Source organism: Calliopsis andreniformis, chromosome 4, assembly GCF_051401765.1.
Source record: "Calliopsis andreniformis isolate RMS-2024a chromosome 4, iyCalAndr_principal, whole genome shotgun sequence".
Lineage (NCBI taxonomy): Eukaryota > Metazoa > Arthropoda > Insecta > Hymenoptera > Andrenidae > Calliopsis > Calliopsis andreniformis.
The window spans coordinates 11,657,178-11,666,978 of NC_135065.1; positions in this window are offsets into that span (position 1 = coordinate 11,657,178).

The window sequence follows — 9,801 nt, forward strand, 5'->3', positions numbered from 1 at the left end:
CCTGCTTCATCAAAGGGGACTTTCGACCTTCCTCCATCGTGTCCATAGATACCACCCTTTTATCATCTCCAGCCCGCGACACGGCTATAGAATTTATCGCGTTATCACGAGCAGGAAGTGTCTGCTCAGCGGGTCTTCAGATATGCGCGATGAACAGCGCCGAAGTTCGGCCAGGATTCCAGGACCCGTTACGTAGATTTACAGCCACTTATTGTCCAAATCCCCATGTCATTGGAGCCTCTTTGTCATTTCGCCGCTGCTCCAGTGACATTCCGCGCCAACAGAGTTGGTCCACCCTCGCCGATCAACTGTCTGGTCTAATAGCTTCCGCCAGACCGCTCCTCGTTCTCATTTTTCCCACCATATTTGTCTCCGTGGGACATAAGAGACAGTGAAAGGGAGAGTGGACGAAAAGCCTGAACAGAAGACGGGGAAACCACATATGGACTGCAAACAATGCCGAAACGATGTCGAGGCGTTCAGGTCTATTCTGACTGCTCTTGTTTCTGTTCTTCGATCGCGTGCAATTTGACCGACTCTTCTTTTTTGGATAATGGAGGAAGCTTGAGGTCGATTATTAATAGTATTCGATGGAGAAGAGGGTAGAGTGAGCTTCATAGGAGATTTCAGTGAAGGAGGAAGTTACCTTTTGTGAGAGAGTTTATTCAGATTAATAGTGATTCTATATAAAAAATGAGTTGAACATACAGAGCAAAGTTTCTTGGTTTAACATCTCTTTTTCTAGATAATTGACTTTGAATATCAGTTGAGTATTCCTGCGCCATAGTTTCGGCACACGAGAGGTATATTAAGGGAAGGCTCCTAGTTTACAGTAGATAGAGTCAATCAGTAGTCAGACTCAGATTCCCCTTTATCTCCTATGCGCCTCCAGCTCTTGAAACTCCACTCCTACGCATTCATATTCAACCAAAATTCAAATTCAGATTCTCTGAAAGCAAAACACGATAGCTGGCAAAATTCTATTCCATATTTTAGAGTTATTTCTGCAGATAAATTCACCATCTTTAACCTCTTTCTGTATCAAGTTTGCATGACACTGACAAATCCACGAAGGCTCGTCCACCATTTTCCAAAATACCTCAAACCTCGCTCGCGTTTTGGGTCAGCCTGTCCCCACGTTTCCGTCGTGGAGAGCGTTATTTTCGTACATGGGCGAGCAGAATGCTTTCTCACAATACCAGCCGGCTACGTGACGCCCGACGACAACGACCTCCAGGAAACTCCCTTATCTGAAAGTGCTGGTGTACCGCACACGCCGACAATAAAGCCACCGTGCACGTTTCCTGCTGGCTCATAATGGTCGTGACTCTGCTGCGAGGAAGGAAAGGGATCGTGTCGGTGGATAATCGACAACAACAACCAGCGGTGCCAGCAAATTGCAGCGATTAGAATTTTTGGTGAACAGAAACACCTGCTGAGATACATCGATGATGATGTAGACTCCTATCGACGTTCCAGATATTGTTGATCCTTGAGATACGATGAAAGGGGAAGTCTATGCTTTTGAACATATTTCGACCATCGTGGCGAAGTTTCTGGTTGATTAGAGGCTCACGTAGCCCTCGCTGGGAAAGATATATAGGACTCGTGGTCGAGGAGCAGCCCGAAAAATTGCTGAACGGACAAGGGTCCTTGATAAGGATTAGCCTGCCCTCTGACAAGAGATGACCTACAATCCCAGAAGAACAAGCTTAAGTGCCTCTTTCTTTCGCAGATCCTACAAATTTGCTGGCTCGTTTCGGCTGGGAATAACGCAGGAAGTTAGGGTAAAGCGGATATGTCAGGAATATGACTGAGCGTTGTACGCAATCCCGAGATTGAGCACAAAGGGAATTGCAGTAGCTGTTATTTACAACCCAGGACGCCTGATTCATGAGGAACTTTGAAGCTCCGACACGCAAGGGCCATAATCTCGTTCGTCGAACTTTTCTTCATTGCCTTCTCAACAGGTCTATTTACGAACGGCTTCTACTACTTTCGCAACATCCTTGTATGTAGGTACTTTCGCCCTCGGGAGCTCTGCGAGCGCTCTTTGAGGTTTACAGCTCGCGTGTAATTAAGCCAAACTGGAATTCTTTGCGCGGAGGAAACGGGGTATTAGGAGCTCGACTAAATTGAAATCTTCTCTCGAAACTTCCCTCGTACGACTTCTTGCTCTTGATCGGTGAAAAATAAATTCCAAGGGTCCCAGTTTATCAGATCATTTTTCTTCAAAGATTCAAAAATCTGCAGCTTCTTACATCTCGAAATCTGCTTCTCACTCGAAACCCTTTTCCTCAACCCCTATCTCCAGGTATTAACTTATAAACTTTAACACGACGTACGAGGGGCAGTTGCCGCGTTTCAGCTCGAGTATATTGTCTTCTCGGATCATAAGGTCTGCCGAGTGGCGGAATGAAGCAAAGTAAACTCTAAAGGCTCTGCAGAGTTTCTTCTTGATAGAGAAACGATATCTGCGGGTGTGCTCGAAGACTGGCGGCCATCATCGATCAAGGGGAGGCCTGTGAGGGTAGCAGGTCCGAGCAAGAGCGACTCATCCCGTTTCGTCTTGCAATTTCCTCCTCCTTTATTTTCCTCCTTTCAATCGTATCAGCCCCCGATATCGTAATCGAGAATAATACCGGATGCCTTTATTGCGTTCCCAGCAAGGAGGAAAAACCGAGGGAAATTTTTTAATAACAGCCTTCGGTATCGCTCCCGTGATTTTCGCGGCGGTGTTTCGTTACCTCCAGTTTCTCGTTTCTGCCACGCCGCTGGCATTCTTTGCCCAGCAGCCGCCTTCCATCGACGTCGACTGTTAATTGGTACAGCGAAAACGAGGGAGCTGTTGCTCTTTCGTTTCGCGCAGCGACGTATTATGCTGCGGTTCTTTACGCGGCCCAAAGACACAGTACTTTTAAATACGTAACTGGGGGACTGGTTTTATTATTCACAAGGCACTTTTCCGCTCTCTCTGCTCTTCGCTAACGGCCACGCTGCTCACATTTATTCGAGAAATATCGTTCGAGGCCTCCCCTATCCAGCGCCGCCCTTCCCATTGTTAATAAATTTTCCCGCGGAGCGGAGAGGCTCGCTTCCGTATTCGCAGCGACAACCTGTACATGCGAAAGCTTACAATTTGTTCGGAAAAATGGTTCCGAAGCTCTCCGAGCTGAACGTGATCGCGGGGCACGCTCGTGCATAAAGCGAAGAAGAAAATGGACGAAAATGGAGGGCGTAGATAAGGTGCTTTATTACTCGGGGGTGGAACGGAGAGAGTAACGGGAGGTTGAAATCCCTTTCACTTCTCTCTGTTTCTGAGCTGATCGATAACTGAGCGATTATGAGTGGTCGACTTGCGAGACAAGAATCCTGTACTAAGACTTCCTGGATTACTGGTAATCGTCTTATGTACTATCAGCTGCTGTTCGGTGAAATAACGTTAATTCGTACAGGGTGATTAGTGGCTGACACGTGTCAGAAAGTTTAAGGAGTGACTCTATATGTTATAACGGATCAAATTGTGATGGGGCAATTTTGTCCTCAGTTATTACTTGCTTAGAAACCGTTTAAAATATGTATAACGCGTGTCTGACCTGTGACTTACGTATTCTACTGGGGACGTGTATGAGATCCGGGTTAGATCTGGGTTAAAAAGTGTATAATATACGCGTAACGCGTGTCTGGCCTGTGATCTACATATTCTACTGCAGGCGTGTAGTAGGTCAGGTACAGCGAAATCAGTAGAATGAGTCCTCTAGTCAGACACGTTCCACTTGTACTTCAGACGTTTCCTCAACAACTAATGCCTGTATATCCAACCTTAGTCTACTGAAAATACCAGAAATATTAAGTTCTGTAATAATTCTCCTACCAACCAATGGAACCAGCGATCATAAAAAATGCCCTAGACCTGAATCTGACAAACGATCCCGAAAATGTCTCTGTTAACACAGCACCTATAATTTAGCCAAAGTATATGTTCCATTGAAAGGATAATAAGCGTGTTACGCGCACGTTAATCTCCGAAGGGCTCAAATTTCTCGTTCCCCATTGACGATCGAGGAAATCGATGGGATCTTTGACACGACCTTCACTGGAGAGCACGATCGCGATCTAGGGGAGGCCCCTCTTAAGTTGTTCTTCGTCACGTAGACGCTTCGACGGGTCGTATAAACATAGGATGGGCGAGAATAAGGGTCGTCCAAAGGGAGAGGGACAGACGAGAAGACGAAGGGCGAGAGTGGAGGAATTAAGCCGGCACGGTTTAATTCCCGAAGCGAAATTTACGGGGCAACCTTATGGTTATTGTTGCCACCCTTAAACATCCTGCGTCACCGACGGCGGAGAACCCTCGCAGGCTGCACGATTACGACCTAAGTACTTAACATCGAGCTGCGTTATTACCATCTCATCGTTCGGTGTTCGGTACTCGATTGCTGTGGTGCAGGGTACGTGGCTGGGGTTAAAAGTTCCCTGATTATACTCGTTCTTCGGTACTTAACTTGTTAACTCGGGAAGACAACTTCATTTATCGCGGGCAAGTTTGCTGACATAGTAAGTTCGATCTGAAAGCAATTTTAAATGGAGTGAAAAAAGGGGTGAGTAAAATTTCACTACAATTTTCTAGTACTCCAGTACTCAATCAGCTCTTAATCTGTGTATTCTTGTATCTAAAGCATGACCCAGTTGGTAGACTAAATGGCAAATTGCCATTCCGTATCATTAATCACCGCTAACATTTTCCTCCTCCCATGAAATAAAGTTGCTAAACGCTGTAGTACTTTAATCAGACCCCGAAATAAACCTCAATTCAGTGGAACAGTTCTTTGGCCGCCCAAGCAGAGGATACGTGTAAACTCTATTAACAAGTAGAAGGAACCCAGCAAGAAGAAGCTAGAGGAATATCACTTACCCTGTCCTCGGGGAGAAAAAAGAGAACAGTATTTCTTACAGGATGGCCTAATATTTCCACCCCAGGTCGAAATGGAGGCCTCTCGATCCACCCGCATTTCCAGCCTCTGCGTTCACCCCTTGCGACTTGGATGTTAACTTTCCACAAGACAGTGCTCTCCCCTGCTTTCAGGCCTCTCAGAGAAAGTACAAGACGTGAGGGAGAAGTTAGAGTCCCTCTGCGTTGAACGTAACCTGGCCAGCGAAATTCCCAAAATACTGTCACCGTTAAAAATAATTACTCGACGTTGTCGACTTTTTTATGTCAACGTTGCTGGGGATCCTCGAGAGGGTTGCTCGGACAAAAACGCGACTAGCCTGATTCTTTATCGTCGAAAATGGCGAATGAGGGGTGGATTTACGAGGAGAGTAAAAGGTAGGAAAATGTAAGGGTGGACCGTCCTAAAATATGGACAATCGATATTCTCTTGAGGAGAGCAGAAACAGGTGCAGACGCTGGTTTCGACCGATAACCACGTGCCTTTGCCCTGTTTCCACGGCTGAGCTGAGTAATAACAGTAAAGAGACTATGATAATGGCGTGGGTGAGCCAGCATCCGTGGAAATGGGCCTTCGAGCTAATCCTTCGTGCGTAATCCGTGGGCGAAAAGTCTCGGTGCATCGTATTTAAACAAGGCGCATCGACTAGCATTTGCACAGTCTCGTACCCTGATTTTAATGAAACTTTGAGGGATCAGGCGTGGGTGGCGAGTATATTTGTTAACCGAGAGTCGTCGTAAGAGGCTTGCCACGTGGGTCCTGCTATTTGCAATTTGTAGAACTATCCATGACCAAGAAACAGGTCACAGCTCTGATAGCTTGAATCTATGGAACGAAACTACCCCTCGAAGACCAAGAGAACGAGTTGGAACTTCCCCTCCACGAGTAACAACAATTCCAACGAGCTATTATCTACCAGGCGGGGGAATTGTCAGCAGTGACAATGGAAACGTAAATAGAGCGTGTAATGAATTTTTCCTTAAAGACATTTCCCTGGAAGTAGCCTTTGCCAAGTTCGTTTCCCAGTTTTAACCGCGTTGTTGGGCGAGCCAAGAGCTCATCTCCTTTCGTCGGAGGATAATGATGAAGAGACCGTGTAAGAAGGTTGTTTCAAGATGAGTTTTTAAATTCTTCCTACCTCCAGGTAGACTGTCCCCCAAGGCGAGAGTAATGAAGCCTCGCTTGCTTCCTTGTCCCTGAACACGTTAAGGAATTACGATTTAATGCTCTGAAGGGGATTTATGCTCGCCCCCTCTGTGAAAGACACTTCCGAAAGGATGTCGCGCGAATTTGCAAAGGAACGAGTTTACATCTTTTCTCCTCGTCACGGAGGGAATTTCCTCGAAGGCAGCTGACACGTTTCCTCGACGAGGAGGGATCCCGAGGATCTGACTGACGCGGAGAGTTTGAGAAATACATACACAAAAACAGAGGAATATAATAATCCTACTAGATTCACGTTTACGCTGAATCAATCCGTGGACAGGACACGTAAAAAATTGAATTTCTGTACAAGTTTCAAAAGTTCTACCACTGACATGCAGATATCGACGAACCAATGAACGTCGCCAATAATAATTCCAGCATTTGCTGGGTTTCCCGTCCAGGATTCGGAATGACATTCATTCGACGAATTTCCCTGGTTCATGTTGCCAGCTGAGCTGTAAAAGAGACGTAAAACCGACCCCCTTTTAATATTCACATTGCGATTCTTTATGCTTTTTCTTTGATGATCGATAATAGGAAAATTCGAAAACGAAATTGCTTTCAGTAAAATACCAACGTAACACGTCTCGAGCTTCTATCGAGATAATATCTACTACGTATCGATCTACCCTTCGGAGTCAATGTACCTTTTCTCTTCGTGGCATTTGGTCCATAGAGGAACACCCCTGCATCACTGGTATTTCGTGTAATCTTCTGAGTGTCGTTCCAACTCCTGGCCCCATTGCTTACAAAAGTCGTTACGTTATGATGTTGCGTAACGTCGACCGCTCGACCGAGTAATGAACACGGCTCGTTGCAGCCCAGGCAATTTATAGGGTTACAATCATCGTAAAGTTCATCGTCGTAACGACGATTTGACTGGCGGAACAGCAGCTTGGCTGTCTTTCAACGAGCTTTACGGTCATTCCACTTTATACCTGGATGTGGAGCACTACTTCTGGTGCGCGTAAAGCGGCCCTATCTTCTCCCTACACGTCGATTTATCATTTCATGCAAGGTTTATTACTCCCACAAATTTATGCTCGAAGGTTCGATCTTGTTACGATCAAAGGTATAGCGTTCGTGCAGGGTGGACTTTTCGTGGCGACCTTATCGTGTTGCTTATTTCATGAGTCGCCGAAATATCTGTAAAAATCTAGTCGACGTTCTTGTTTCGTTATTCTCGAGGTTTATCACGGAATTCCAGGGTAATCGCGTGCTTCGTGTTTCCAAGACTCTGAATGGCTGAGTACAGTAGAGTGCAATGTGAGGTCTGCTTGAATGAAGAATCACTGTGCTCCCGATTGTACGGATGCATATAACCGTGGAACGACTGAGATTACTGCTGTCGAACTGCACTCCGAACCCACCCAGGTTGTATCCAACTCTGCTCGTTATAGAGCCCTGGCTGACTATGAAGTAGCTGTAACTACTTCATCCTGAAGGCGCTACTTCAGAGAAAGTCGAAGACGACGGACCAGGAACGACTTTAACTACTGTCGAGGCTGTGTAAAAAGTGTCCCTAACTACTTTCACGTGGAAGTTCCGCTCGGTGGTAGGAGGAATACACTTGGTGTGATGTTCGAGCCCAGCGACTGTCATCGAAGGAATCAAACTACTTTGAATTGAATTCGTTCGCGGCTGTCCACGTAGGGTCGAAACTACTTACAATCGAATTCGAACGTGCCCGAAGCCATTTGGCGCGAAATATTATCTCGCCTGACCACACGAGGACTGCAACTACTTTGGGTTCAGTCCAAACGCGATTTTAACTACTTCAACTCCCTGGGCTGACCACGCGTAGTCTGAACTACTTCCAAGTGAAGCGTGACTGTCGATGGAACAGGTGAAACTAATATCTGGCAATGCTCAACTATTAGCGAAACGATCGTAGCTATTCTGACTCACTCTCCAAGTGGACACAGATGTTTCGAATGAAATAGAGCCCTGATTGTACATCCATCTAGCTTAACTGTCTTGCATAAGGACTAAATAGCAACTCGAGGTTCCTTTGCGATCAATTTGCGCTAAATTGCAGCATTTGTTTACCCAATCTAAGAAGCACTGGACTCTAATGCAAGCTGAGCTTTACTCACAGCTACTTGGTGATCGTCCTATCGTCTATCGAGTCTCGAATAAACTTGCACGAATCAGATACTGTATGCGATATTTTCTGAACCTTGCATCGCAGATATACAGACTGAAAGAGGAACTTTCTTCCTCCACGTGCATCTTATCTGTAGATTTCTAAAGCGGATCGCGGCGAACGCATACGCACTGAGACGGAATCCGATCCGAGGATTCTTCAAGATAGACATTCTCATGATCCTATCAGAGATTTCGTATGCCTGAGCGAATAAGAATACAGAAGGCTGAGCCGTACTCGGATCTCTCGTACTCGCTGTGCGTCTGACCGATTCGAACGCCAGCGGATGTTCGGTGGACGAGAAGCAAAAGCGGTTTTCCTAAGCGAGAGAAGGTGCTTTGGGCGTCTGAAAACAGATCCTAGTTGCCTCGAATCGGGTGAGCTCGCTGGTCTGGATAGATTCGTATTGATTTATTCCACAACCATGCGTGGAATCGCTGCAGAATGCGGTTTCGTTAATTGACTTTGTTTGTTGGACCGTTCGACGAGCTATGCGCTCCCTCGCCTCGCGCTGCAGAGCAAAAAATTTGACAGAACGATACACGATACGTGATCAGCGTGGTTCGTCTGTTTTCCCGTTTTGTTTCCTTTTTCCGCTCCGCTGTTGGACAGAACACAGCTGGGGTTCTTTCTTCACGCACTCGCTCAGCCGTACATTTTTTCGTTTCGATAGAGAGGACTACCTGCCTACTCTATATAGAATGAAGATACACCGCGGAACACGATCAACTTTTTTGGCTCCTTTGTTGGATACAAATTATCTGATGGGGTAGGTATTTCCGAGAGTATCTGGTATTTCGATCGTGGGAATTACTTGTCCCCAAATCTCCTACGTTCTTGCTCAGTGCACAGATTACTCGAATCGGAGCAAACTTGGAACAATTCTTCTATGCAGAAGCGATCCTTTATCCTGCCAAAGGCTGCGTCGAACGAGCCTTTATTTTCAATTTCCTCGTCGCCATTTATTCCTCCCCCCCTTGAACTCACCGTAAACTCGGCGCCCATGTCGCGGACCGAGCGTAATTTTTCCACATTTTCCTTCGTTAAAGCCTCGCGCAGATTGACCCAGCCTCGCAATTCGTTTCCCGCGTCATGCGGCAATGAGAACGGATAGGACGGCACCCGTCGCTGCGAGGAAATTCAAAATTACCATTATAGGGGCCCCGTAATCCCCTTACCGCGTGTAAACTCCGATCCCAACCGATTAGGGGCGTGAATCGCGAGACTGGGGGAAATGAAAGAATCGCCGCGGGAGGTCGAACGTTTTCCTCCGAGTCGCTGTGGATGCATTCTTTGATGAACTGATGTTCTAACGAATATGTCTAAAGTTTTCCTATTCGTATGATAAAAAGTTAGAAATATTCGTCAGAATATCAGTTCCTCAAGAAACTGCATCCACTGTAACTGCAGCCTTATCCTCAGCTCAAGAAATTACCAGACGGAGGGAATTAAAGTTCGCGTTCTGCAGGAGAGTTCACCCGGAAAGGAAGCTGCAGG